Here is a 27,849-nt window from a genome sequence, read left to right on the forward strand (position 1 = left end):
TTTTAAAAGAGTAAAATCCATTTTATTCCTTTTTATAATCTTTTTCAATGTTTACTATAAATGAATGCAGATTTCATAAAGAAATACACAAATTTTACAATGTTCCATGTTTTTATTCTTATATTTGATAAAACTTACATTAAATGTTCGGGAAATTTCCCAAAATATATGAAAGTAATGAAATATTTGTGGTAAAAAAATGTATATGACAACTATTTATTCGGGAAATGTCCCGAACTCATTTTCAACATTAAATTTTAGGACATATATGTTGGCAAAGCGTTTAAAAAAAAAATCTGAAACAATTTTCGGGAAATATCCCGACAAAAATAAACTAAGTACAAAATGTATAACACAGATGTCTGCAAATATTTTTGGGATTTATCCCGAAAAGTTCATTGTATATGCTCGATCTCATGACTAATAATTTCTTTTCACATTTCGGGAAAAATCCCGAAAATATAAACTAAGTACAAAATGTATAATGCAGATGTCTGCAAATATTTTCGGGATTTATCCCGAAATTCTATGTATATGCTAGATCTCATGACTAATAATTTCTTTTCACATTTCGTGAAAAATCCTGAAAATATAAATCTAATATCAGGCACACACTTTATTTATTTTGGTGCATAGATTTGTTTTTCCCATTTCGGGAAAAATCCCGAAATAAAATCTACAAGCCAAAATTTAGAATTTTGATTTCTTAAACATATTGGGAAATATCCTGAAAAAACAAAATCTTTAAGATTTTTATACAACACAGAATTTTGATACACAAGAAAGTTTTTATGTAAATTTGTTTCTAATATTTGTTAAAATATTATGATTCATAGAAAATAAGTCTCACTTACAAAAAAAGTATTTTAACTATATAACCATACTTTTCATTACAGTTCAGAAAAAAAAGTATTTTCTAAGAAATATAAAGGTTGCTCTCTATTGCACCACATTTGCAACATATTTGCTATATTTGACAAAGTGCATATAATAGGTTAGTCTGATTAGAATAACTTGTTTTAAAAATTTCTTCTGAATTAAAAAGACTAAGATTGATGATAAGTATGGTATATAATAATGCATGTATATATGCAATTACTACAGTCAATGACAGTCTAGTTAACTAATATGCTCACATATAGAACTACAATCACAACAATGTTACTAAATAGTGGTTGCATTTAAGGAGCTAAAAGGCATCAACAAGATTTACAGGATGTATGCCTATACAAATAAGATGATATTGCATTATTACATTTATACCAAAAGAACAGTTTGAAAGATATCAGGAAGTCTTCAGTCCTTTAAACTATGTTTGTCATTCTTTTTCTCTCGCTTATCTTCAAATCTGTGTCTTTTTAGACTCACGCCAATTTGTCCTCCAAAAATTTCTATGCATCCTACAAAGAAAAGTCAATTCAAGTTCAATATTTTAAAGTCCTTCAGGCATATTATTCATGATTTTTTTTCCAGCATATTTTGTTCTGTCTTATAATCATGATAATAAATGAATTTGTTAACACATGTCTTTCATGGCTTAATGTATGTCATTTGTTTTGTTCAATAATTGAAGACTTACCACACTAATGATATTTAAATTTTGTTTCTTATTATGGCGGTTGTTTCCTTAAAGCAATCATACTGAATCTTTTTTTTCTAATCTGGTGTTTTAATTTTTTGATATATATATATATATATATGTGTGTGTTACTTTACCGATTCTTCATGTTTTTACCTACAAACAAATGGGCATTTATTGGCTCCGACACCAAAAAAATCAAAATAATAACAAAAAATTAAATAGGGAATGTATCAATGGATCACAGATTATGCCCCTGCTTGTATATCATATAAAGTTATAAAAGGACATAACTGAAGAACGGTAAAAGTGACTCCACCAAAAACACTTAATCTGATTTAGTGGTAATAGGTATTGTGTACAAGTTCCATAAAATATGGTTTATGCAAACTTAATTTAGAGAACGGAAACAAAAATTCAGTAATTTTTCCATTTTCAAAGGCGCATAACTCTAGAAAATTTAGTGACAATCTTTAAAGTCAAACTTGATCTGTATTTTGTGGTGATAAGTATTGCGTACAATATCATAGCATTTGGTTGAGGCAAGCTAAAGTTAGTGAATTGAAATGAAAATTCCAGCAATCATTCAATTTGTGAAGGGGCATAATTCTAGAACAGTTAAAGTGACCCCCTTAAAATTCAAACTTGATCTGTATTATGTGGTAACAAGCATTGTGTATAAGTTTCATTGCATTTAGTTGATGCAGACTAAAGTTAGAGAACAGAAACTATAAATATAAGCATCTTTTTCATTTGTTAAGGGACATAACTGCAGAACAGTTAAGTGACGCCATCCCCTTAATTCATACTTGATCTGTATTTTGTGGTAATAAGCATTGCTGTGTATTAGTTTCACAGCATTTGGTTTAGAGGCAAACTAAAGTGAGAACATTGAAATAAAGTTTCAGCATTTTTGTTTGTTTGTAAAGGGGCATAACTCTAGAATGGTTAAAGTACATGACACCACCAAAATTCAAACTTGATCTGTGTTTTTTGGTATAAGCATTATGTATCAGTATCATAACATTTGGTTGAAGGCAAACTGAAGTTTGAGAACATTAACCAACTTTGGGAGGTATGGAAGGATGTACAGTCATACAGAAGGTCAAGGGTAAAACTACTGCGGGGGCATTAAAAGGTTGTCCTTAGCATGTCCCTTAATTGCACAAATAGTTATTTGTGAACATGGATGCTAATAAACAATTGGCCAGCTAATGTGTGATTGCAATACGTATATATATATATATATATATATCAAATGCAACATTCAAATGTCATATAAAAAAGAAGATGTGGTATAATTGCCAATGAGACAACTCTCCACAAGAACCAAAATGACACAGAAATTAACAACTACCAAGCCTGCTTTACTTATGATTGAAAGTTTGATGCTTTTTTCAATAATAATACATAAACTAGATCCATAAAAGATCCATGAAAATGACAGCATGGTCAGTTTAACCGGTCAGGCAAATACAGCTTACAATCATTTCATACACCAATATAGTGGCCATATTGCTACATAAGTGTCTAAGAGACAGAGTATTTTATTTGTGAAACAGCACATTTTGTTAGAAATAACATATTTTTGAACACTTACAAACTTTAAAACTTACCTTTCACATCTTCCCATTATAATTTAGATTAAAAAAAGACCTTGAACTTCAAAGAGAACTGAATCAGAGACCTTTCTCTTCCTGTTTGTCTAGACTAACTGCATGTTCTATGGATATGTCAATCTGAAAAAAGAACAGAATGTCATAAAACTTCATCATTCATGCTGAAAATGTTTACTGTGGAATCATTATTCATGGGATACCAATTTTCTTGGTTTTCATTGAAACAGATGAACCATAATTTTAAATGTTAAACGAATTACAAATGTGCCATCAGGTTGTATACAGACTTTGACAAAACCATAAAACAAATATCCGTGAAATATACAAAATCTCTTTAATCTACGAAAATTGATACCCTCGAAAATAAATGAATCCACAGTATCATCCTTAGTATTTTTTTTACACATGAACTGCTTGAAGGCACATCATTAAAATTGTGATTTGCACTAATGGATATAGATATTAGATTAATTTCTATGAAATTCTGTCTATGAAATTAGGATAGAGTTATGATTTTCACCTAAATAGGTGGATCTTGGATCAATTTCTATGAATTTGTTTCTAGAAAAAGAACAGTTGAAAATAGATATATAATATATCATTCATTACGAGTAATCAATCGAATTCTTAAGCAGAAAAATTCAAACAGTATTCAGCAAATACTGGAATCGTATATCAAAATAGATTCTACAAATGTTAGTAAAAATTTACAAATTTTATGAAAATTATTATAAAAATTGACTTTAGAAGACAATAACTCCTTAGGGGGCCAATTGATCATTTTGGTCATGTTGACTTATTTTAAGGTCTTACTTTGCTGTACACTATTGCTGTCTACAGTTTATCTCTATCTATAATAATATTCAAAATAATAACAAAAAGCGGCACAATTTCCTTAAAATTACCAATTTAGGGACAGCAGACCTAACAACCGGTTGTCCGATCAATCTGAAAATTTCAGGGCAGATAGATTTTGACCTGATAAACAATTTACCCCCCCCCCCCCCTTTTGTCAGATTTGCTCTAAATGCTTTGGTTTTTGAGTTATAAGCCAAAAACTGCATTTGACCCCTATGTTCTATTTTTAGCCGTGGCGGCCATCTTGGTTTGAAAACTAGATACCCCAAAGATGATTGTGGCCAAGTTTGGCTTAATTTGGCCCAGTAGTTTCAGAGGAGAAGATTTTTGTAAAAGATTACTAAGATTTAGGAAAAATGGTTAAAAATTGACTATAAAGGGCAACAACTCCTAAATGGGTCAACTGACCATTTCAGTCATGTTGACTTATTTGTAAATCTTACTGTGCTGAACATTTATTGCTGTTTACAGTTTCTCTCTATCTATAATAATATTCAAGATATTAAATAACCAAAAACAGTAAAATTTCCCTAATATTACCGATTCAGGGGCAGCAAACCAACAACAGGTTGTCTGATTCATCTGAAAATTTCAGGGCAGATAGATCTTGACCTGATAAACAATTTTACTCTGTCAGATTTGATCTAAATGCTTTGGGTTTTAAGTTATAAGCCAAAAACTGCATTTTACCCCTATGTTCTATTTTTAGCTGTGGTGGCCATCTTGGTTGGTTGGTCGGGCCACGCCACATTTATTTGAAACTAGATACCCCAATGATGATTGTGGCCAAGTTTGGTTTAATTTGGCCCAGTAGTTTCAGAGAAAAGATTTTTGTAATAGCTAACGACGACAGATGACGCTGACGCCGACGCCGTACGCCAAGTGATCGAGAAAAGCTCACTTGGCCCTCAGGGCCAGGTGAGCTAAAAATAAATTTCTTTCTATCTATCGTGATCATTACAGACATTTTTTGGAAAATAATTTCTAAAGGACAAACCAATACTACAATGTACTACAAAGGATCAATTAACTATTTTGGTCATAATGTAAGCTTATTCGCAGATCTTTAACTTAGTTGAACATAAATAAAGTGTCTCTACATCTATCATATTTTCTGCATGAAACTTGAAATTCTGCTAAAATTTCGTCTTTCAAGGGCAATAACTCATATAAGGATCCACACTACTGTTTTACCGTTTTGCTGTTTTAAATTTATCTTTAAGATATCTATAATTGTTTTCAATATGACAATCATTGTTAACAAAAACATATATATAGCATGTAAAATTTGTGGGAACTTGCTTTTCAGGGGCAATAACTTCAAATAGCCAAGGGTTGTCAAGATTAGTCTTAATAATTAAGGCAGATTAATCTTAAAATATTAAAATTTGTTTACCAAACTATGCAGTGTTTTTTAATTAAAGGACAAGATAACAAGATATATGCTCTCAAGAGCCTGAATCGCTCACCTGTATTTTAGAGGAAAAGATTTTAAAATGTTTTAGCAAACTTGATCAACACATTGTGCATGTTGTGTAAAATTGACTTAAAAGGGCAAGAACTCGTTAAGAGGTCAATTAACAATTTTGGTCACATTAACTTTTTTGTATATCTTACTTTGCCGAACATTATTGCTGCTTTATTTATTTTGTAACAGTTTATATCTATCTATAAATTATAATAATAACAAAAAACAAGATACCCTAAGGAACATTTAGTTAAAGTTTGAAGGTATTTGGCCCAGTCGTTTCAGAGGAGAAGATTTAAAAAATAGTTTACAATGTGATGGCGTAAGATCACAATTAGGGCCTTTCGGGCCGCCATGAGCTAACCAGATGCTCCGCAGGGCGCAGCTTTATATGACCGCAGAGGTCGAACCCTGAACAGTTGGGGCAAGTATGGACACAACATTTAAGCTTGATACAGCTCTGAATTTGGATTGTGATTAAATAGTTGACACAACATAGGTTTCTGACACAGAATGAATGTGGTCTATAAGAACTTAAACTTAAAAACTTAACATAGGTTTCTGACACAGAATGAATGTGGTCTATAAGAACTTAAACTTAACCAGGTGCTCCGCAGGGCGCAGCTTTATACGACCGCAGAGGTCGAACCCTGAACAGTTGGGGCAAGTATGGACAAAACATTCAAGCGTGATACAGCTCTGAATTTGGATTGTGATCAAATTTTTGACATTACATGGTTTTTTTTTACACAAAACAAATGTCAAGATTTTACAAATCAATTAAAGATTTCTTCTTCAAACTTTTTAAATCTAAAATTAAATAGTTGATCATGACACAGCATAGGTTTCTGACACAGAACGAATGTGGTCTAATGAACTTAAAAGTTTTTTTTTGCCTTTGAGCAATTCACTATGCTGTTGAATATTAATCCTCTCAAAAAAATGTTTGAAGAAATTTTCTTTTTATTTATGAAATCTGAAATGAGAAAAATTTAACCCCCCCCCCCCTTTTTTTCACATCCCCGTTTCCCTTTTTCCAAAACTGATATCAATTCAAATTTCTAATGGAGTTTGCAACAATAACTACTCTTTTAAATACATCATAAAATATTAAAATGTAAAATAAAGTGCTTGTTATCACTGAATGGTAAAGATTGGTTGGTAGTAAAAGTGAATATACATTGTTTATTGTATAAAACAATAAAAAAAACTTCATCAGCAACATTTTATATTGGCAAATTTCCAATGAAGTTATTTACATAAAGTTATTGGCAAATAAAAATAGAAAATGACATCATAGTCATGTCTGGCAAATGTCCAACATACATTATCTAAAAACATTTTAGATAAGATAAGGAAACTAGAGGCTCTAAAGAGCCTGTGTCGCTCACCTTGGTATATGTGAATATTAAACGAAGGAAGCAGATGGATTCATGACAAAATTGTGTTTAGGTGATGGTGATGTGTTTGTACATCTTACTTTACTGAACATTCTTGCTCCTTACAATTATCTCTATCTATAATGATCTTGGCCCAGTAGTTTCAGTGGAAAATGTTAGTAAAAATTTACAAATTTTATGAAAATTGTTAAAAATTGACTATAAAGGACAATAACTCCTTAGGGGGTCAACTGACCATTTTTGTCATGTTGACTTATCTTTAGGTCTTACTTTGCTGTACATTATTGCTGTTTACAGTTTATCTCTATCTATAATAATATTCAAGATAATAACAAAAAACGTCAAAATTTTCTTAAAATTACCAATTATGGGGCAGCAACCCAACAACCGGTTGTCGGATCCATCTGAAAATTTCAGGGCAGATAGATCTTGACATGATAAACAATTTCACTCCGTCAGATTTGCTCTAAATGCTTTGATTTTTGAGTTATAAGCCAAAAACTGCATTTTACCCCTATGTCCTATATTTAGCCATGGCAGCCATCTTGGTTGGATGCCATCATGGCCAGGTCACCGGACACATTTTTTAAACTACATACCCCAAAGATGATTGTGGCCAAGTTTGGATTAATTTAGCCCAGTAGTTTCAGAGGAGAAGATTTTTGTAAAAGATCACTAAGATTTACGAAAAATGGTTAAAAATTGACTATAAAGGGCAATAACTCCTTAAGGGGTCAACTGACCATTTCGGTCATGTTGACTTATTTGTAAATCTAACTTTGCTGAACATTATTGCTGTTTACAGTTTATCTCTATCTATAATAATATTCAAGATAATAACCAAAAACAGCAAAATTTCCATAAAATTACCAATTCAGGGGCAGCAACCCATCAACGGGTTGTCCGATTCATCTGAAAATTTCTGGGCAGATAGATCTTGACCTGATAAACAATTTTACCCCATGTCAGATTTGCTCTAAATGCTTTGATTTTTGAGTTATAAGCCAAAAACTGCATTTTACCCCTATGTCCTATATTTAGCCGTGGCAGCCATCTTGGTTGGATGGCCAGGTCACCGGACACATTTTTTGAACTACATACCCCAAAGATGATTGTGGCCAAGTTTGGATTAATTTAGCCCAGTAGTTTCAGAGGAGAAGATTTTTGTAAAAGATTACTAAGATTTACGAAAAATGGTTAAAAATTGACTATAAAGGGCAATAACTCCTTAAGGGGTTAACTGACCATTTCGGTCATGTTGACTTATTTGTAAATCTTACTTTGCTGAACATTATTGCTGTTTACAGTTTATCTCTATCTATAATAATATTCAAGATAATAACCAAAAACAGCAAAATTTCCATAAAATTACCAATTCAGGGGCAGCAACCCATCAACGGGTTGTCCGATTCATCTGAAAATTTCTGGGCAGATAGATCTTGACCTGATAAACAATTTTACCCCATGTCAGATTTGCTCTAAATGCTTTGATTTTTGAGTTATAAGCCAAAAACTGCATTTTACCCCTATGTCCTATATTTAGCCGTGGCAGCCATCTTGGTTGGATGGCCGGGTCACCGGACACATTTTTTGAACTACATACCCCAAAGATGATTGTGGCCAAGTTTGGATTAATTTAGCCCAGTAGTTTCAGAGGAGAAGATTTTTGTAAAAGATTACTAAGATTTACGAAAAATGGTTAAAAATTGACTATAAAGGGCAATAACTCCTTAAGGGGTTAACTGACCATTTCGGTCATGTTGACTTATTTGTAAATCTTACGTTGCTGAACATTATTGCTGTTTACAGTTTATCTCTATCTATAATAATATTCAAGATAATAACCAAAAACAGCAAAATTTCCATAAAATTACCAATTCAGGGGCAGCAACCCATCAACGGGTTGTCCGATTCATCTGAAAATTTCTGGGCAGATAGATCTTGACCTGATAAACAATTTTACTCCATGTCAGATTTGCTCTAAATGCTTTGGTTTTTGAGTTATAAGCCAAAAACTGCATTTTACCCCTATGTTCTATTTTTAGCCATGGCGGCCATCTTGGTTGGTTGGCGGGGTCACCGGACACATTTTTTAAACTAGATACCCCAATGATGATTGTGACCAAGTTTGATTAAATTTGGCTTAGTAGTTTCAGAGGAGAAGATTTTTGTAAAAGTTAACGACGACGGACGCAGGACGACGACGGACGACGACGGACGCAGGACGCCGGACGCCGGACGCAAAGTGATGGGAAAAGCTCACTTGGCCCTTCGGGCCAGGTGAGCTAAAAAAGCTTCATCAGCAACATTTTATATTGGCAAATTTCCAATGAAGTCATTTACATAAAGTTATTGGCAAATAAAAATAGAAAATGACATCATAGTCATGTCTGGCAAATTTCCAACATATATTATCAACTACTATTCTATACAAAGAAAGATAACTCCAATTGAAAATTAATTGCTATTGCACAATATTGTGCAATTAGATATTTCTTGCTATTGTGCAATACTGTGCAATTGAAAATTTCTTGCTATTGCACAATATTTCATATGGAATCCTGATTTGGACCAACTTGAAAACTGGGCCCATAATCAAAAATCAAAGTACATATTTAGATAAAGCATATCAAATAAGCCCAAGAATTTAATTTTTGTTAAAATCAAACTTAGTTTAATTTTGGACCCTTTGGACCTTAATGTAGACCAATTTGAAAACTGGACCAAAAATTAAGAATCTACATACACAGTTAGATTTTGCATATCAAAGAACCCATTTATTCAATTTTTGATGAAATCAAACAAAGTTTAATTTTAGACCCCCATTTGGACCAACTTGAAAACTAGGCCAATAATTAAAAATCTAAGTACATTTTTAAATTCAGCATATCAAAGAAACCCAAGGATTCAATTTTTGTTAAAATCAAACTAAGTTTAATTTTGGACCCTTTGGACCTTAATGTAGACCAATTTGAAAACGGGACCAAAAGTTAAGAATCTACATACATAGTTAGATTCGGCATATCAAAGAACCCCAATTATTCAATTTTTGATGAAATCACACAAAGTTCAATTTTGGACCCTTTGGGCCCCTTATTCCTAAACTGTTAGGACCAAAACTCCCAAAATCAATACCAACCTTCCTTTTGTGGTCATAAACATTGTGTTTAAATTTCATTGATTTCTATTTACTTAAACTAAAGTTATTGTGCGAAAACCTAGAATAATGCTTATTTGGGCCCTTTTTTGGCCCCTAATTCCTAAACTGTTGGAACCAAAACTCCCAAAATCAATCCCAACCTTTCTTTTGTGGTCATAAACCTTGTGTCAAAATTTCATAGATTTCTATTAACTTAAACTAAAGTTATAGTGCGAAAACCAAGAAAATGCTTATTTGGGCCCTTTTTGGCCCCTAATTCCTAAAATGTTGGGACCAAAACTCCCAAAATCAATACCAACCTTCCTTTTGTGGTCATAAACCTTGTGTTAAAATTTCATAGATTTCCATTCACTTTTACTAAAGTTAGAGTGCGAAAACTAAAAGTATTCGGACGCCGGACGACGACGACGACGACGACGACGACGACGCCGACGCCAACGTGATAGCAATATACGACGAAAATTTTTTCAAATTTTGCGGTCGTATAAAAACTTAAAAATTTTAAATTGGACATTTACCTATTATGGTCCAATATCATGAATATCAAAAATCTAAATACATGGTTAGATTCAGCATATCATAGAACCCCAAGAATTCAATTTTTGATGAAATCAAATAATGTTCAATTTTAGAACCTTTAGACCTCAATGTGGACCAATTTGATAACTGCATGGGCTCAAATATTAAAAATCTAAATACATGGTTAGATTCAGCATATTGAAGAACCCCATATATATATTCAATTTTTGTTGAAATCAAACAAAGTTTAATTTTGGATCCTTTAATTTGGACCTTAATGAAGACCAATTTGAAAACCGGACAATACTGTGCAATTAAATATTTCTTGCTATTGCGCAAAACTGTGCAATTGAAAATTTCTTGCTATTGCGCATTATTATGCAATTAGATATTTCTTGCTATTGCACAATACTGTGCAATTGAAGATTTCTTGCTATTGCACAATACTGTGCAATTGAAGATTTCTTGCTATTGCACAATACTGTGCAATTGAAGATTAATTTCTTGCTATTGCTGAATACTGTGCAATTGAAAATTTCTTGCTATTGCACAATACTTAATATAATAATTTTGGACCCTGATTTGAACCAACTTAAAAACTGGGCCCATAATCAAAAATGTAAGTACATGTTTAGATTAGCAGACCAAAGAACCCCAAGAATTCAATTTTTGTAAAAAATCAAGCAAAGTTTAATTTTGGACCCTTTGGACCTTAATGTAGACCAATTTGAAAACAGGACCAAAAATTAAGAATCTGATTACACGGTTAGATTTGGTATATCAAAGAACCCCAATAATTCATTTTTTGATGTTCATGAAATCAAACAAAGTTTAATTTTGGACCCTTTTGGCCCCTAATTCGTTGGGACCAAGACTCCCAAAATCAATCCAAACCTTCCTTTTGTGGTCATTAACCTTGTGTTAAAATTTCATAGACTTCTATTAACTTATACTAAAGTTATTGTGCAAAAACCAAGAAAAACGCTTATTTGGGACCTGTTTTTGGCCCCTAATTTCTAAACTGTTGGGACCTAAACTCCCAAAATCAATCCTAATTTTCCTTTTGTGGTCATAGACCTTATGTTAAAATTTCATAGATTTCTGTATACTTGTACTAAAGTTATTGTGCGAAAACCAAGAAAAATGCTTATTTGGGCCTTTTAGGCCCCTAATTCCTAAACTGTCAATTGGAACCAAAACACCCAAAATCAATCCCAACCTTCCTTTTATGGTCATAAACCTTAAATTCATAGATTGCTATTTACTTTTACTAAAGTTAGAGTGCGAACACCAAATGTCTTCCCATGACGATGACGCCAACGGGATACCAATATACGACCAAAAAATGTTTGCGGTCGTATAAAAATTACAAAACATATACTAGATACCCTAAGGATCATTTAGCCTAAGTTTGGTTAAAATTAATTAATTCAGTAGTTTTATAAGAGAAGATCTATGAAAAAGTGTACACCAGACAATGGATGTTCCAAGGGATGGCAAAAGCTCACATGGACTTTAAGGTCAGCTGAGCTAAATAGAAAATAAAACTTTTGACAAACAGAAAAAAAATCATAAGTCAGGGGCATTAATTAAACAAGTCACATTTGAAATTACCTAATCCTATATAAGATATGTTGAAAACGAGGCTATTTTAAATATTATTTTAATAGTCTTATATAGGTAACTTTTCTAAATATCATTTTTATAGGTGTCCATGAATAATGCAGATTTTACTAGCTTTAACAAGTGTTCACAGTCATCTGGTTATTTTCCCCATGAAATGTAACACTAATCAACTTACTGATGCACTTATCCCAATTATCTTTCATAGGATGCTTCTGGGTTAAAGATTGGTCTCTAGGGACTATAAAATTATCATTTTCCTCCTAAATCTTGAAGATAGACTGATATAAATAGAAACATACTTGTGAATTAATTAAGATTTCAAGTTATTTATAACTGCTAACCCAAATCAACTACATGTGTTCCTTCAATAAGTGTTATTACTATTTTTTTCAGAAATATATAAAATAACTTATTCAAGTAATATTTTTGTCATGATTTTATCTCCATTCTCTTCTCAAATTTATCTAATAAAATCTTTATTTCATGATATAAAATGATAAAAAAAAACTCATTCAAACTACATTTAATCTATGATTCTTGTAGAATTTAAAAGAACTCTATTAAGTAATTTTATCATTTTTAAAAACAAAAATTACTTATATATAAATATATTTTTAAGTAACTCGAAAAAAACTACTGGTTTAAGTAACGCCCCTGACTGGTTATAATTTTTTGATTTGAGATTTTAAATTTTGTATTTTATGTATGAATCATGTCTTTCTCAGTTTTTTTTCAGTTTTTCTTTTTTTATTGGAGAGTTACTAGTCTTTTGCAGACAGACTCCTGTCTGACCTAAAAACAATTATCAGAGTATTTGTAATTTATGTGTTTATATGGCTTGATTTATTTAAGGTCTATAGATAGGGGTTCTGTATACATGTATCTTTATTCTTTAAATTATTTTTTTAAATCTCTATTTTTTATATTTCATTTCAGCACCCTAGCTGTTATTCTGTAATAATTTAATTTTGGATGTAACGCGTCTTCTGATTGGCTGACATTATTTTGTTATCAGCCCATAGACATAGTTCAGTCATGCGACTGCGATGTCATCAACCTTGTTTAATGGATTTCTACCGTTTAAAATGGAATTAAGAATTAAATTATAAGAAATGACTGTAATATTTTTTCTGTTTATTCAAAATAATTAACATAAAAGAAGTGGTGCACACTGCAAAATAACCCGCTACACGCGTTATTCAGTGTGCACCAAATTTTTTAATGTTATTTCGTCATAGACAGAAAAAATATTTCAGTCATTCCTTAAATATTTATTTAGTTTTAGTTTTCCTTCTTTTCCCCCTTTTTTTCCCCCCTTTATTCTGTACATTTTGCCTCTTATTCCCTATTTTGTAAACCCAATCTAAACTCTCATTCATGTCAAATATACTTTCAAATGACATACTTGTACAAAATTCTGAAATTTTATATTGTAGGCAATTATCAATTAACTGGTGAAATTCAGAAACTATTATTCTTAATACTTTGCATTTAAATCAATAACAATAATGTGTCCTTTAAGTAAACTAGCATTATCATTTTTGTATGTTAAGTGGACCATGAAATTAGGGGCAAAAAACTAATTGGATAATAAAATAAGAAAGATCATATCATATAGGGAACAATAATTATTGTCCTAGTTTCAAGTTGATTGGACTTGAACTTCATCAAAAACTTAAACTTGAAGCCGGACAGACAGATAGGAACAGACGCATACTTATGACTCATCAGAAAGATGATAATGCCTAAAGGTAGGACATAATATCCTTAGGTGACAGATTATTAAATTTATCACTAATGCTTATATCAATATAAATATTTTTTAATTGATATATATATCTATCATAGAATTTCTTAGAATTATAAAACATACTTAATTTCTGTATGTCTGTGGCGGATCAAGAATTTTTTTAAAAAGGACCCGCTCAAAAAATCACTAATGATTTGATCCCTAAATAAATTAATCAAACAAAATTTTATCAAAAGGGGTGCCCGGGCCCATTAGCCCCACCCCCCTTAATCCTCCTCAAAATAAAACTTTAAAGAGACCATACACAATACAAAAAAATAAACAATTATTGGCACTAAGTATGAAATTATTACTTACAATAAATTTTTCAAAATTCTATCCCTGTATGCATGTCATTGTGCACATATACAATACTGTGTATTCTAATCCTTCTCTAATTATTTCACTTTTATTCACATTAATAGATCTATTCCCATTATACTTAATTAAGTCCATTGAATGAATGACATTGAATGTGGTGAGAGTATATATATATATGTATAACATTTACTTGTGTTTTTATATTTAAGTACAATACACACAACATGTACAAGTTAATGTGACCTGTTTTTATCCAAAGATTTTAGGAAGACATTAAATAAATTTCTCTTTTATCTCATTTGTTACTATATGGATTTATATTGATGTCATGACCTCATTACTGGACATCATAAAATGTGAAGAGCAACATAAATGTATGTTGAAAATCACACATAGTTGTGCTACTCTTATATCTCTTCAATTTATTACAATATTGTTTTTGTGGTAATTTTGTGAAGAACCATGCAGTGGAAGAAAACAGTTCAAAGAAGAAAATGGCAAGTTAATTAATTTCACTTTGAAGTTTAGTTACAGTAATATAAAATTAAAAGATAATGTCAACAATTCTCTATGAAATATTTCTTTAAAAGTTTAACAACAGTGGGTTTGAAGTTTAACAGTAACTCATCATTCCCTAATTAATGCATATTATGACTATATATATATACAAATGTAATTTATATGAATATATATACAAATGTAATCCTGTCTTGAAATAACTGGTTCAGGATAGTTTGAAGTGAATATTTTGACATATATATATATATATATATATATACAATACAATACATGTACATGTATATACAAATATTATTAATAATTGAAAACTACATTCAAACCTATGATTGTTTTGGATAAAAACCGCAATTTTTATATGTGTGCAATGTGAAACAAATTTCGTTGTAGAAGGGTCTTAATACAGCACAAACAACATTTTCCAAAAGACCCAAAAAGTGAAAAAGTATATTTTAACAAAACCCATTTAACTAACAGATCGTACAAATATATATCCCATGTTCATGCCTTATATATCATGTACTGTATTACAATGTTAAATAAAAACTGTGGAGAAAAGGTAACACAGGGACCTGGCCACCGAAAACTTTATTTTTGTGAAGCCCAGGTGGTCAAGTGGTCTAGCGCCTCAGATAAACATGATAAAGTGCAGGGGCCAGTTTCCCAAAGCTGTCTTAGGGCTTAGACATGTCTTAGGATGGTCTTACGACATATCTTAGTCCTAAGTGGGTTTCACAAGGCGGTCCTAAATTTGGACATCTCTTTATATTGGTCATAAAGTTAAGACTACACGAGAGGTGTCTTATGATCATGTGTTAGGATAGTTGTACGTTTATTTATACAACTTTCACTCATTTTTATATCAATTTTGCCAATTTTCTAATATTATTTTATTTCTCTTTTCCTTTTCCTGCTCAGTATACCTAAATATTTATAGGTTGACAGATCAAATATAACGATTTGTCAACATTGAACATTCAATTTATTGATATCAAGAATGCATGATTTTATCCTTTAACTTTTTTATAACCGATACAGTGTTGGGTTAAATTTAGAGGAGTTGTATATACATGTGCATACCTTCTCTTGATGATTTAAATTATCCTACAATATATATGTGTATGTTTTTAATAGATCTTTAATAAAAAAAAAATTGTATCGTAAATATATTGCTGATCAATAACGTCTGTTTAGTTTCTCTCTATCTTCATGATCTTATTTAGCTCTTGATCCAAACGCAAGAGTATTTTTTCTGATCATTTTTGCATTTTAAAGTTTCTCTTTATCTTTCTTAGTTTTCAAGATAATAGACAAAATTCAATCGAAAAAAAAATGACCTTTATTGCCCCTACTCCTTTGATTCCATATTGTATATAAATATTATATATTGTATTGTAATGTATTGTATTGTATTTCATGTATTTGGACCAGTAGTTTTAGATTACAAAAATTTACCAAAAAATTATTTAAATAGACTATAACTCGATCGGTCATGTTGATCTAATTGTAGATCTTACTTTGCTGAACCTTATTGCTGTTAAAAATTTCTCTCTATCCATAATAATATTCCAGGTAACCAATGTTGTTTTAGTAAATCAGCTGATTATGTGCCTACCAGCTGCACATGGTCAATCAATTAAAAGCAATAAATTTCTTCAGTTTAAGTGACCACAAATAATTGCTCCCAATCAAGCATTAAATTTGTCTGACCCTAAAATGTTGTGGAACACTGTATCATTATAAATCACAGCTTTATTCTGTTAAGCTCCTGTGCATTTAGCATACATGTCAGTTAATACATGATATTGAATTATGCTGGCTGAAATTGAAGTTATCAGAATAAACATAATGTTGGAAGAAAATATTTTAGAGGATGTAGGAACTTTTCTACAAAAACATCACAGACACTGGACAAAAACTATAAAAAAATCCCTTGAAAACACATAGAGAAAATATAATAAACCGCATCAAAAACTAGTGCAAAGAATAAATAAAGGTAGTTTTGTTACTCAAATATTAAATAGTTGTTTCCAGATTATTAGGGTTGGTGATATGATGATATATTTCACTTTATTCATCTAATTGTCATAATATTAATTTTTGTGTTTATATATTCAATAACAGATTTTGATAAAAAAAAAAAAAAAAAAAAAGGCCAGTTAGTCCTAACTAGACTGTATGAGTACACTCATTAATATTGGTCTGACCGTACACATATATGGTCTGACCGCACGAATATAGGTGTACGGTCCAAATACTCATATGGTCTGGAACATATATATACAATATGAAGTTTAGGATAAAGATTGAGGTTTTATTAATAATAACATTATGCAAAAAGACTATAACATAAAAAAATCAGGATGAAAGTAGTAGGGGCATTAAGGCCTGGTTTTGGCCCAAGAAAACAAAATGTCTGATAACTTTCTCAAATTGGCACATACTGTTGAGAAATGCATAGGGTCAAGAAATATCAATGAAAAACATTAAGATTTTTATGTATTGACATCATAATTACGTCATAATATAAACTGTTTTCACAAAAATGAATTTATGCAGTTTTCTATCTTTAATTCTGTTGTAAAACATTGTGCACAGCCAAGAAACAACAAAATAATTTAACAGAAACTTAATTAATTATCAACATAATCTCACTTTCTTGGGTGCGCACATATATTTTTTTTTCAATCTAAAATATACTTAAAAAGTTGATGAAAAACAAAGAAAATCACGAAATTTAACAAAATATGGTAACTTGTTTAATGTCCAAAATTGTTTTGTTTTTCTGAATACTTCTAGTAGTCTACCTAGTAGATATTGTACAGTAATTTAAAAATATGTATGATAACTTTTAAATTTGCAGAAATTTTTGGACCAAAAAAGAAGCCTGGGGAAAGGAGTTTGGAGAAATAAAATAGGGGATGAGACACTTTGCCAAAAAAAAGGCAGGATGACTTATTAAGATCTATTTACATGCATGTAAAAAAGGGGAGGATAAACTAATGAACTAGACAGCACTAGTACACATTTTTGTTTTGGGGCTAGCTGAAGCACGCCTCCTGGTGTGGGATTTTTTTGTTATGTTGAAGACCCATTAGTTGCCTTCTGCTGGTTTCTGCTCTTCTGGTAGCCAGGTTGCTGTCTTTTTTACACATTCCCCATTTCCATTCTCTATTTTAGTACAAAAAAGGCAGGACCGAAAAGAGTGAAAAATACATAACTAATAGAATGCAGGACAAAATTTTTCATCCTAGACCCCCATAAAAACCAATTGGTAGGTCCCTTATCTATACCTTTCAGAGACAGAGGGTGGATAATGGGTTATTTTTGTGCGACATGATTGCCGTGTTTTTATTTTACTTTCTATGTGTTTTAACTTTTTAATTTGACTTTCTGTCTTACAAGACTGGTGCCTCGTGCAACATATTCTGCTTATTTAATTTTATGAGCATCTTGATTTTCAAATGCTTATTTTGCATGCTCACTATTGTTCAAATAAAATTCAAACGCTTAAATTGGCAGGGATCGTGCAAGAAATACTTTTTTAAAAGCTGTAAACCAAATTGAATTATATCATAAATGTGTATTATGTATTATACTTAATCGGGAATATCAAATGTAAAGTTAATACAAGTGGGTCTCATTGGGGTCTAAGCGTGACGCGAGATTGCCGATTTTTTGTAAGCGTGACACGTGAAAGTCAAACTATTGTGGCGTGAAAACGGGAAATTAGGTCTTACGGGACCCGGGAAATGACAAAAAAATGAGAATTGCTTATGTACATAGTGTAAGCGGGATACGGGAATCTGACAAAAAAGTAAGCGGGATCCGGGATTGGAACCCCCCAATGAGACCCCCATACAAGGAGGCAGCAATTTCTCAGTCAGAAAAAGGTTCAAACCAAAGCATTTATTTTTCGTGCAACGTTCATGACAGAAAACGTTCAACATAAACATATGTCTTATTTCATTTTTATTCCGTGCAAAAAAAACACCACTCTTACCACTACACTGCACTGTAGTGACCTACCCTTATCCCCTCCAGCCCCCCCCCCACCCCCCCCAAAAAAAGAAACAAAACAAAAAACCTAGCTCTTTAAACGTAAATTATACTCTCACACTTGTTTTACCTAAATGTTTACCATATAGGACCATATTGAAATAATTTCAACAACAGGCTACCGCCGTACTGTCAAGTTTTCATTCAGAAAAGCTCTGCATCTTCAAGTTCAAGGTCACAACAAGTTTGTCTTGTACCTGAACTGGTTCCCTGATTGCATTTGGATAACAGACGTTTTTCTATCTCACTGCTGATGTGGTCTTGAGAAATAAAAAGTTTCAAGCATGCCTGGACTGTTAGTAGTAGAAGTTGAACTTTACCAGTTTGAAGGTGAGGATGTTTGTTTCGTTCACAGACTTGTTACCCGTCACCTATTCTGTAAATTCCAACTTTTTCAGACGAACCACTTCGGTTTGGAAATCCTCAGGTTACCTGACAGTGACAGGTATATGTATACATGAGGAAAATCTGAATTCAGAATATTGTTTTTGTCATTTGCTTGACCACAATAATTTCAACTGGTCAATGCTTATTAGATAGAGCAATAATTTCTCTTACACAGTTTAAAAAAAAAAAAACAATTTAAAATTCAGAAATAAAGTTATTCATTAAAACAATACTACCAACATTTTTATATAGACCAATTCAAGTACACCTTTGGCTTTGGGTCCAGGGTTTTCTTGACTTTTAATTGTATTTAATTTCAAGTTCTGTAGACTCTTTGTAAACAATAAATGCTGGCATTAACATATAAATACTTGTTTTAGTGACTTAATCACAATGAAAATCTGCAATAAGCTATAAAAATAACAAAATACGTGAAGGTATCACTTTTTTTCATTCACGATGAACATGACAACCAGCGAATAACTAACATTTACTTAATTCTGAAGTTTTCATTATAAATAAACAGTATTTGGTTGATTTTTTTTTATAAATAAACTGACATTATGTATTAACTAACAGACATATTTCTCTGGAATTAGTGATTCCTTTAAATATTTTAAATTCCCTGCTTGTGAAAACGTACTATGAATTTAAAATAGCGAGAATAAAACTTTAGAACCACAACATATAAATTATTTTCTGTGCACTATGATATATTAATGCATATATATTTTGTTTTGTTTGGTACCAGAGTCAATGAACATAGTCGTAGAGGAACAAATTGTCAACGGTTATAAATGATCGAGGGTTTTAATGCTTAGAGTGGGATACTCAAATATTTATTTTTTAATCATTGTCGCCCATAATTTGATTTTCCTTTATTTTATAATTAAGCACCATTTTAAATCCATATTCTTTTAAATTTAAATTAATTTCAGGGCCGATTTTTCTGTTTTCTTAAAACCTCACCAGGCCCTCATATACTAGAAATTATTCTGACGTAATCAACGACAAGATCTTAGTTTTAACCAATTTTTACTTAAGAATATTTTTACTCGCAGAACATATATTGCACTAGCAAGGTTGTGCAATATATATATAATTCTACTCGGGACAATATTCCCTAATATTCATGCAATAACCCTTATTATTGCATCTATAGCAATATAATATTTCCCACAGATAGTAACCAAAAATAATAAAATTGAGAATGGAAATGAGGAATGTGTCAAAGAGACAACAACCCGTCCGTAGAAAAAACAACAGCAGAAGGTCACCAACAGGTCTTCAGTGTGGCGAGAAATTCCTGCACCCAGAGGCGTCCTTCAGTTGGCCCCTAAACAAATATATACTAGTTCAGTGATAATGAACGCAATACTAATTTCCAAATTGTACACAAGAAACTAAAATTAAAATAATACAAGACTAACAAAGGCCAGAGGCTTCTGACTTGGGACAGGCGCAAAAATGTGGCGGGGTTAAACATGTTTATATGATCTCAACCCCCCCCCCCCCTATACCTCTAGCCAATGTAGAAAAGTAAACGCATAACAATACGCACATTTAAAATTCAGTTCAAGAGAAGTCCGAGTCTGATGTCAGAAGATGTAAGTTAACCAAAGAAAAATAAACAAAATGACAATAATACATAAATAACAACAGACTACATGGACTACTAGCAGTTAACTGACATGCCCGCTCCAGACTTCAATTAAACTGAATAAAAGATTATGATTTCATCATATGAATATCAGGAATAACAGTAATTAAGCGTGCAATGCAATAAAAGGGTTATTGCATGAATATTGGGGAATATTATCCCATGTAGAACATATATATTCACTTGCACTCGCAAGCTTGTGCAATATTAAATTCTACTCTGGACAATATTCCCCAATATTCATGCAATAACCCTTTTATTATTAACCCTATAATATTATTTTAATTTATCGGATGCTGTGAAAAAGTGTCCTTTAATTGGACATTATTTCATGATAAAGTACATTTGTACTATTAAATTCAAGGTTGACTAAATTCAATAAGAGGACTTTTTCACAGTGAAAGGTGTCCTTTAAAAGGAGATAATAAAAAATTCACTGATTCAATGAATCACAGCTTATTGTGAGCTGTCGACAAGCACCAAATCTGAAGAAACTTCTTACATGAGCAAAATTCAGTACACAGAAGGTGGCAGAAATTTACAAAAATGCAAGGATCCCAGGTTTGGAATGTGTGAAATGCTAGAAGTGAGACAAAGTAAAACTCTGAAATCAAGCACAGCAATTAAACAGTATAAAAGCATGAACAGGGCTTTTTATAGCTGACTTTAGGTATGGGCTTTGCTCTTTGTTGAAGGCCGTACAGTGACCTATAGTTGTTAATGTCTGTGTCATTTTGGTCTTGTGTGGACAGTTGTCTCATTGGCAATCATACCACATCTTCTTTTTTATATGAACTGTAAATCATAAAAAAATATTTATTGTGCAACCTGTCTCTGGTGACTTGTAATCATAAGTACATAGGTCAAACCAATAGACTAATTGATAGAGAGAGAGTTCACAAAGTGACAGCAGATAAAGGACCCGTCAATTAGAAACTCACCATGTTTAGGAACACTTTGACCAATGTGGAAAGAGAAAATTTAAAATATATCCCTTTTTAGCTCACCTGACCTGAAAGGTCAAGTGAGCTTTTTTGCAGTTTTTGGTTATTATCTTGAATATTATTATTGATAGAGATAAACTGTAAACAGCAATAATGTCCAGCAAAGTAAGACCTACAAAAAAGTCTGCATGACCAAATCGCATTAAAGTCGAGTGATTGCCCTTTATGCTTTATAGTCAATTTTTTCGTAAATTTTTGTAATTTAGATTCTTGGGTTCTTTATCACAGTGTATCATCGTACAGCGGATATAGGTACTAACCAAGCGGGCGTGAGCGATTTTGATCTTACAAGGTAACAAAAACTTTGTTTTGTTCACATGATATCAATGTGTACTTCAATCTAAACATGATTGCTGTTTTAAGAAATGATGGTTAGAGATGTCTCATTAGTTTCCCAAAACAAGAGGGATTACTAAAACATTGTAAAAGCATGTGCAAATACTTGTCAAAGAAGTTGGCCCTCGTCTCATTCGATATGATTCTATATTCATTGCAACTCTTTTTCTGATAGAAGGTCAATGTGTGTGTGTAATAAGTATAGCTGTTTCAATAATTGGCATTGAAATCTTTCATACATATTTGATTTTTCGATATTTTATCCCTAAAAAAGTGTTGTGTACGGTGTTTAGCTGACCACAGAAATCCTTATGTACGGTGCATAGTTATGTTGTTGTACACCGTACACAAAAACATTATTTTTATACTTGTTTATTACCCAAAATGTTTCAAGGAATGAGTAATCACCAGTAGGTTTATGATTGGTGACTATTATTTTTGCCCTGTATTAGGTTTCTTTCAGATAAAACAATAAATGTCTCAATAACTGTATCGAAATTGAAAGTTGGTGTTGACATTCACAACTATTTGCGCTTGTACAAGTTAATTGTTCTTATTATAATAACAAATTTGTTTTATGAATAGGAAAAAATCGATGCAAAAATTATTTGGGAGCAGGAATTTCAAATGTTGAGAAATGTACATTGAATATTGATCAAACAAAACAAAGATTTTCGTTACCGTGTAAGGTCAAAATCGATCATGCCCGCTTGCTTAGTACCTATATCCTAAGATAGATCTACAAACGCATCACCATCATCAAAACACATTTTGTCATGAATCCATCTGTGTCCTTCGTTTATAATGATATGCACATATACCAAGGTGACCTCCCCAGCCCTTTAAAGCCTCTAGTTTAAGATGTAGACCGAAGATAAAATTCCACGTAAAGCCAAGGAACACTATTTTCTTGAACTGTATATATATAAGCTGACTTTAAATAGGAAATGAAATTCGGTCCGTGAATAAGATTCCGTAATATACACAAACTTACGAATGACATTACTATAAGGTAACATCACAAGTTGTTACTAGTAACCATAACAATTCTGTCTGATGAACTGTAGGTGATGCGGTGAAAGTGCTTACAGAAACAATGTTTGATTTATAATGTGTTTTTTTGTGCTTTTTATTTTTAAACTATATATATATATATGTTCTTTGAAAATTTCTAAATACATTGTTGGTCATCAAAAATGTGTGTAATGAATATTTACATGTACTTGGGACCTTTTAAATGTTCAAAACTGTTCTATTAAATTTGCTTAAAAGTAATCTGAAGCAATTTCTAGACACGCTTCTACATGTATCATCAGGGTAAAAAGCCTTGTGACCTCAATATTGATAAATCAGTAAAGGTAATTCTTTTGTTTTCATTAATAACAAAATCTACAGATGATTAAGTATAAAATAATTATATATTTCAAGCAAACTTTAAGAATGTTTAAAATTTAAAAAAATCACAGAATCTAAATAAATTTTTTTTACTTTGCATTATTTGTTAAAGGGACACTCAGTGACAGTATGGACTTAGTTCATCATTATGATAGGAGCACATGTCCTGTGCATGCTGTGTATATAGTATAATAGATTTATTATGTCTTGTCTATCTTAAGTTTGGTTAAACTGCCTACTGGGAAAACATTATTACATGTTTACATTCCCAATTACTAAGTACTATTAGTCAATTATGTGTGAAAAATTTCAATTTCATGGGTTTTAATCCCCCAGGATAAATGAAGAGATATGAAAATTTTATTTTCAGTACTGTCTCAGTTACTTAATTAAAGACAATAAAAATATTAAATTAGGGTAATATAATATTCCCCCAAAAAATGAACATTGAAAAGTTCTCACTCTGATACACATTTCAATGATCAATAAAATCATCTTTTATAAATTAGATGTGAGGACATGATGGGTAGCTAGTTTATGAACTTTTTCCTTACTTAGAAAAAGCACCTGGTTTCCTTAAGAGCACAAAATTTCAGTGGGAGGGTACAAAGCCTCTATATTTACAGTTCTCCTGGATACTGATTTGTGAACATGTAAAAATAAGGCAGATAAATCACTCATGTGACCTCAACAACGATAGCGACAAATGTATGATTTTATTTACTTTTTTCAATTTCTCATTGATGTGATGTAAATTTTCTGTTAGAAACTCACACGACTGTATGATCTAAATTAGTGTGACAGTTGCACAAGACTGTTTTATCTTAATTTTGCAGATTTTTTTTCTAGGTGTGCAACTGTGCAAGTATTGAACATCAGCTTGAAATGCAATGTGAACCTAAAAGACAGCATAATAATGGACAGATGTAAGTAATGATAAAATAGTCAATGATATGGGAAATGTATGAAATTGTAAGAAAAAAGTTGACAGACATATTGTTTTACACCTGTCCCTCCGTCGGTCAGTTAGCTATAAGTCAAATTACAGCCTTCAACAATGAGCAAAGCTCATACTGCATAGTCATATATATAGGCCCTGAAATTACAATTGTAAAACATTCAGAACTAATGACCTTAATATTAATATACAAATAACAAATAACTAAAAACAAATATATGCAACACAGCAACATACAACAACCACTGATTGTCCAGGTTCCTGACTTGGGACAGGCACAGAAGATGGCAGGATTAAACATGTCAGCGGGATCCAAGCCCTCATAAAATCATGTATTTTAGATATTCTCCTCAAGAAAATCTGATATATCAGAAATGTAATTAACATCAACCATTGTCAACACATATAAATGTTGTATTTAACTTTATTTGATTTATGCTTATACAAAGAAGATGTGGTATGATTGCCCATACCACATAGTCAGCTATAAAAGCCCCCAAAATGACAAACGTAAAACAAGAAAACAAAAAAAAATAACTACCTAATTTATGTACAAAAAATGAACAAAAAACAAATATATGTAACACATCAACAAATGACAACCACTGCATTATAGGCTCCTGACTTGGAACAGGGCACATACATTACATTGTACCTTAATATTTTAATTCACATATTGGTATAAAATCTATTATGTTTTTATACGACCCCAATTTTTTTGGGGGATTGTATAATGGTATGATGTCGTGGTCGTCGTCGTCCGAAGACACATTGTTTTCCGGATAATAACTTTAGTTTTTAAAACTGAATAGATCTTTATGAAATTTTCTCAGAAGGTTCAAAGTACCGCAAAAGGAAGGTTGGTATCAATTTTGTGGATGATGGTCCCAACCGTTTAGTAAAAGGGGCCCAAAACAAGCATTTTTCTAGTTTCAGGATAATAACTTAATATACAATAAAATTGTGAATGGAAATGGGGAATGTATTAAAGAGACAACAACCCGACCATAGGTAGAAGGTTATGATTCATTTGAGGGGTTATGGGGCCAAAGTTTAGGAATTAAGGGCCAAAAAGGGGCCAAAACAAGCATTTTTATAGAAGCTTCCCTTCTGTTAAGGGGTATTTTAAGGGGCATAAAGAGGGGAGGGGTTACACTATGGGATTTTATTTAAAAAAAAATTCAAATGACTTGAAAACTGTAAGTGATAAACACCATGCAGTCTTCAGAAATGACCACAGGACAATAAAACAAATCAAATCAAATATAGGGTGAGTCCCTGGGGGAAACCCCCACCCTCTTCAATTTGAGAATGTGCTATTATCTTGTAAACTGTCCAGATCCCCACCCCTTAACCATATATATTCTTGTATGGGACAATAAAACAAATCACATGAAAGAAATGGAATTTCTTTGGGGTTCACCCCCACCCCCTCTTGTTTGAAAACTTGTTAACCATCCAGAACCCCACCCCTAAACCATATATATTCTCGTATGGGACAATTAAACAAATCAAATGAAATAAAAGGGAAGTCCTTCGGGTTTACCCCCACCCCCTCTTATTTGAGAACTTGTAAATGGTTCAGATCCCTACCCCTAAACCATATATGGGTCAGAATTTACTGTCATGGAATTTGTGTTACATCTGACAATTTCTTAAAATGTATAGTCAATTAAGATTCAGAATGAATAAAACATAAAATGAAAGAAAATTTGCATGATGATGATATAAATAATCCCAATAGAATTCCACTTTTTCTGATGCAAGTGTTTCTTATACTAAATTTCAATGTGATTTTTGGTGGACATTTTGTTGAATTTATCGTGTCCGTAAAAATCATGTGGTTAAAAATACGTCTCAGTTGATTGTATCTTTCAAATACTCTTTGCTATATGAATATTAATATCAATAAGAGGTGTTAGATAACTATTTAATGGTGCTTAATAGGGTATACATGTCATATTAAAACGAGAAAATAGGTTATATTTGCAGAAATTGAAGATGTAACATTTTGTGTCATAAATGTTACATCCAAAAAATGTTACTTAAAACAGCTTTGAGATGTTCCCTGTCAAAAACATGCAGATTTACCCGGAGATAAACTGTTCCAACATTCGGGTATAATGTTGTGCATGGACGGTTTTTCCTAGAAGTACTTCAAATACGCAAGTGTTGGACATCCATGAAAATAGTGTCAATTTGTTACATCTTATATACAACACTAATAAATTAAATAAAAGAGAACCAATTAACATAATAGCAATATTCAATTGATGTTTTGAAAAATTTATGACATAATGTCATACTAATGTACAACCATATTCAACACATGCAGTCTTTTCAACTTTCAATGGAAGAAAACAAGGTTGCAAAATTGAAGGAAGTGCAAACCAGACATTAGTTACATCATGTACATGAAATATTTCAGTTATATTTACCACATAAATATACATGTAATGAAGGATTACTGTGATTAATTTTGTTATTTCTAAATCTGATATCATAAAGATTGTTAACCTGACAAATTTGGTACGGCTAAGTTTGATGTAAACAGATTTATGATAGATGAAGAATGGTACAACCATTTCGCTGCAATAAGTCTGTGTAGAATATGGTTTCATTGTTACACCCTTGAATTGTTTGTCAAAATTTAGGCTAATGAAAAATTCATGAATAAAAGTAACCCAATTTACACACGGAGATTAGTTCACATTGCACCACAATATTAATACTAGGAAAGGTCCATGAAAAGATAAGCTAATATGGATACTGCAGTATATGGTGTAACACTGAAACTAAATCAATTTTTGATGTAACAAAGACAACAAATTTGAAAAATAGTTTATAATAAAAAAAGTATGAGGAACCAATTGGATTTAGTCAACTTTTTTTTTCATCTGCACCATGCATTTCTGATATCCTGTAACCTTTCACCAAAAATTGATTGTGGTATATTCAGAAACATGAAAAGAAATCCGAAATTGTGTCCTGTTACATCCATGAGTTTAAAAGTGAAATTTCTTGAATATGGTTCAAAATTAGACAGAATACTGCTAGTATTTAATCTGTTTAGAGATAATGAACAGACTTAACCCTACACAGATGTTAAATTGTTCATAGAATTTCTGAAAACCAGTATTTACAAGAAGTTTTGGAGTCTGTGTTACATCATTCAATGAAATGAAAAAAGGCCAC

General features: G+C 31.7%; 2 long non-coding RNA genes across 2 annotated transcripts in view; one reads left to right on the forward strand and one right to left on the reverse strand.

The window, feature by feature from the left end:
- Positions 1-19,148, reverse strand: LOC143083222 (uncharacterized). Its single transcript, XR_012980592.1, has 3 exons — positions 18,997-19,148; positions 3,196-3,318; positions 1-1,400 (listed from the first exon to the last, which is right to left on the reverse strand). It is a non-coding gene; the product is annotated as an uncharacterized LOC143083222 (long non-coding RNA).
- LOC143083221 (uncharacterized) overlaps positions 19,137-27,849 on the forward strand; it is a 17,368-nt gene continuing 8,655 nt past the window's right edge. The window contains exons 1-2 of the long non-coding RNA XR_012980591.1: positions 19,137-19,244; positions 24,546-24,622. This is a non-coding gene — a long non-coding RNA (uncharacterized LOC143083221). The remainder of the gene's footprint in view (positions 19,245-24,545; positions 24,623-27,849) is intronic.

Source organism: Mytilus galloprovincialis, chromosome 7 (genome assembly GCF_965363235.1).
Source record: "Mytilus galloprovincialis chromosome 7, xbMytGall1.hap1.1, whole genome shotgun sequence".
Classification (NCBI taxonomy): Eukaryota; Metazoa; Mollusca; class Bivalvia; order Mytilida; family Mytilidae; genus Mytilus; species Mytilus galloprovincialis.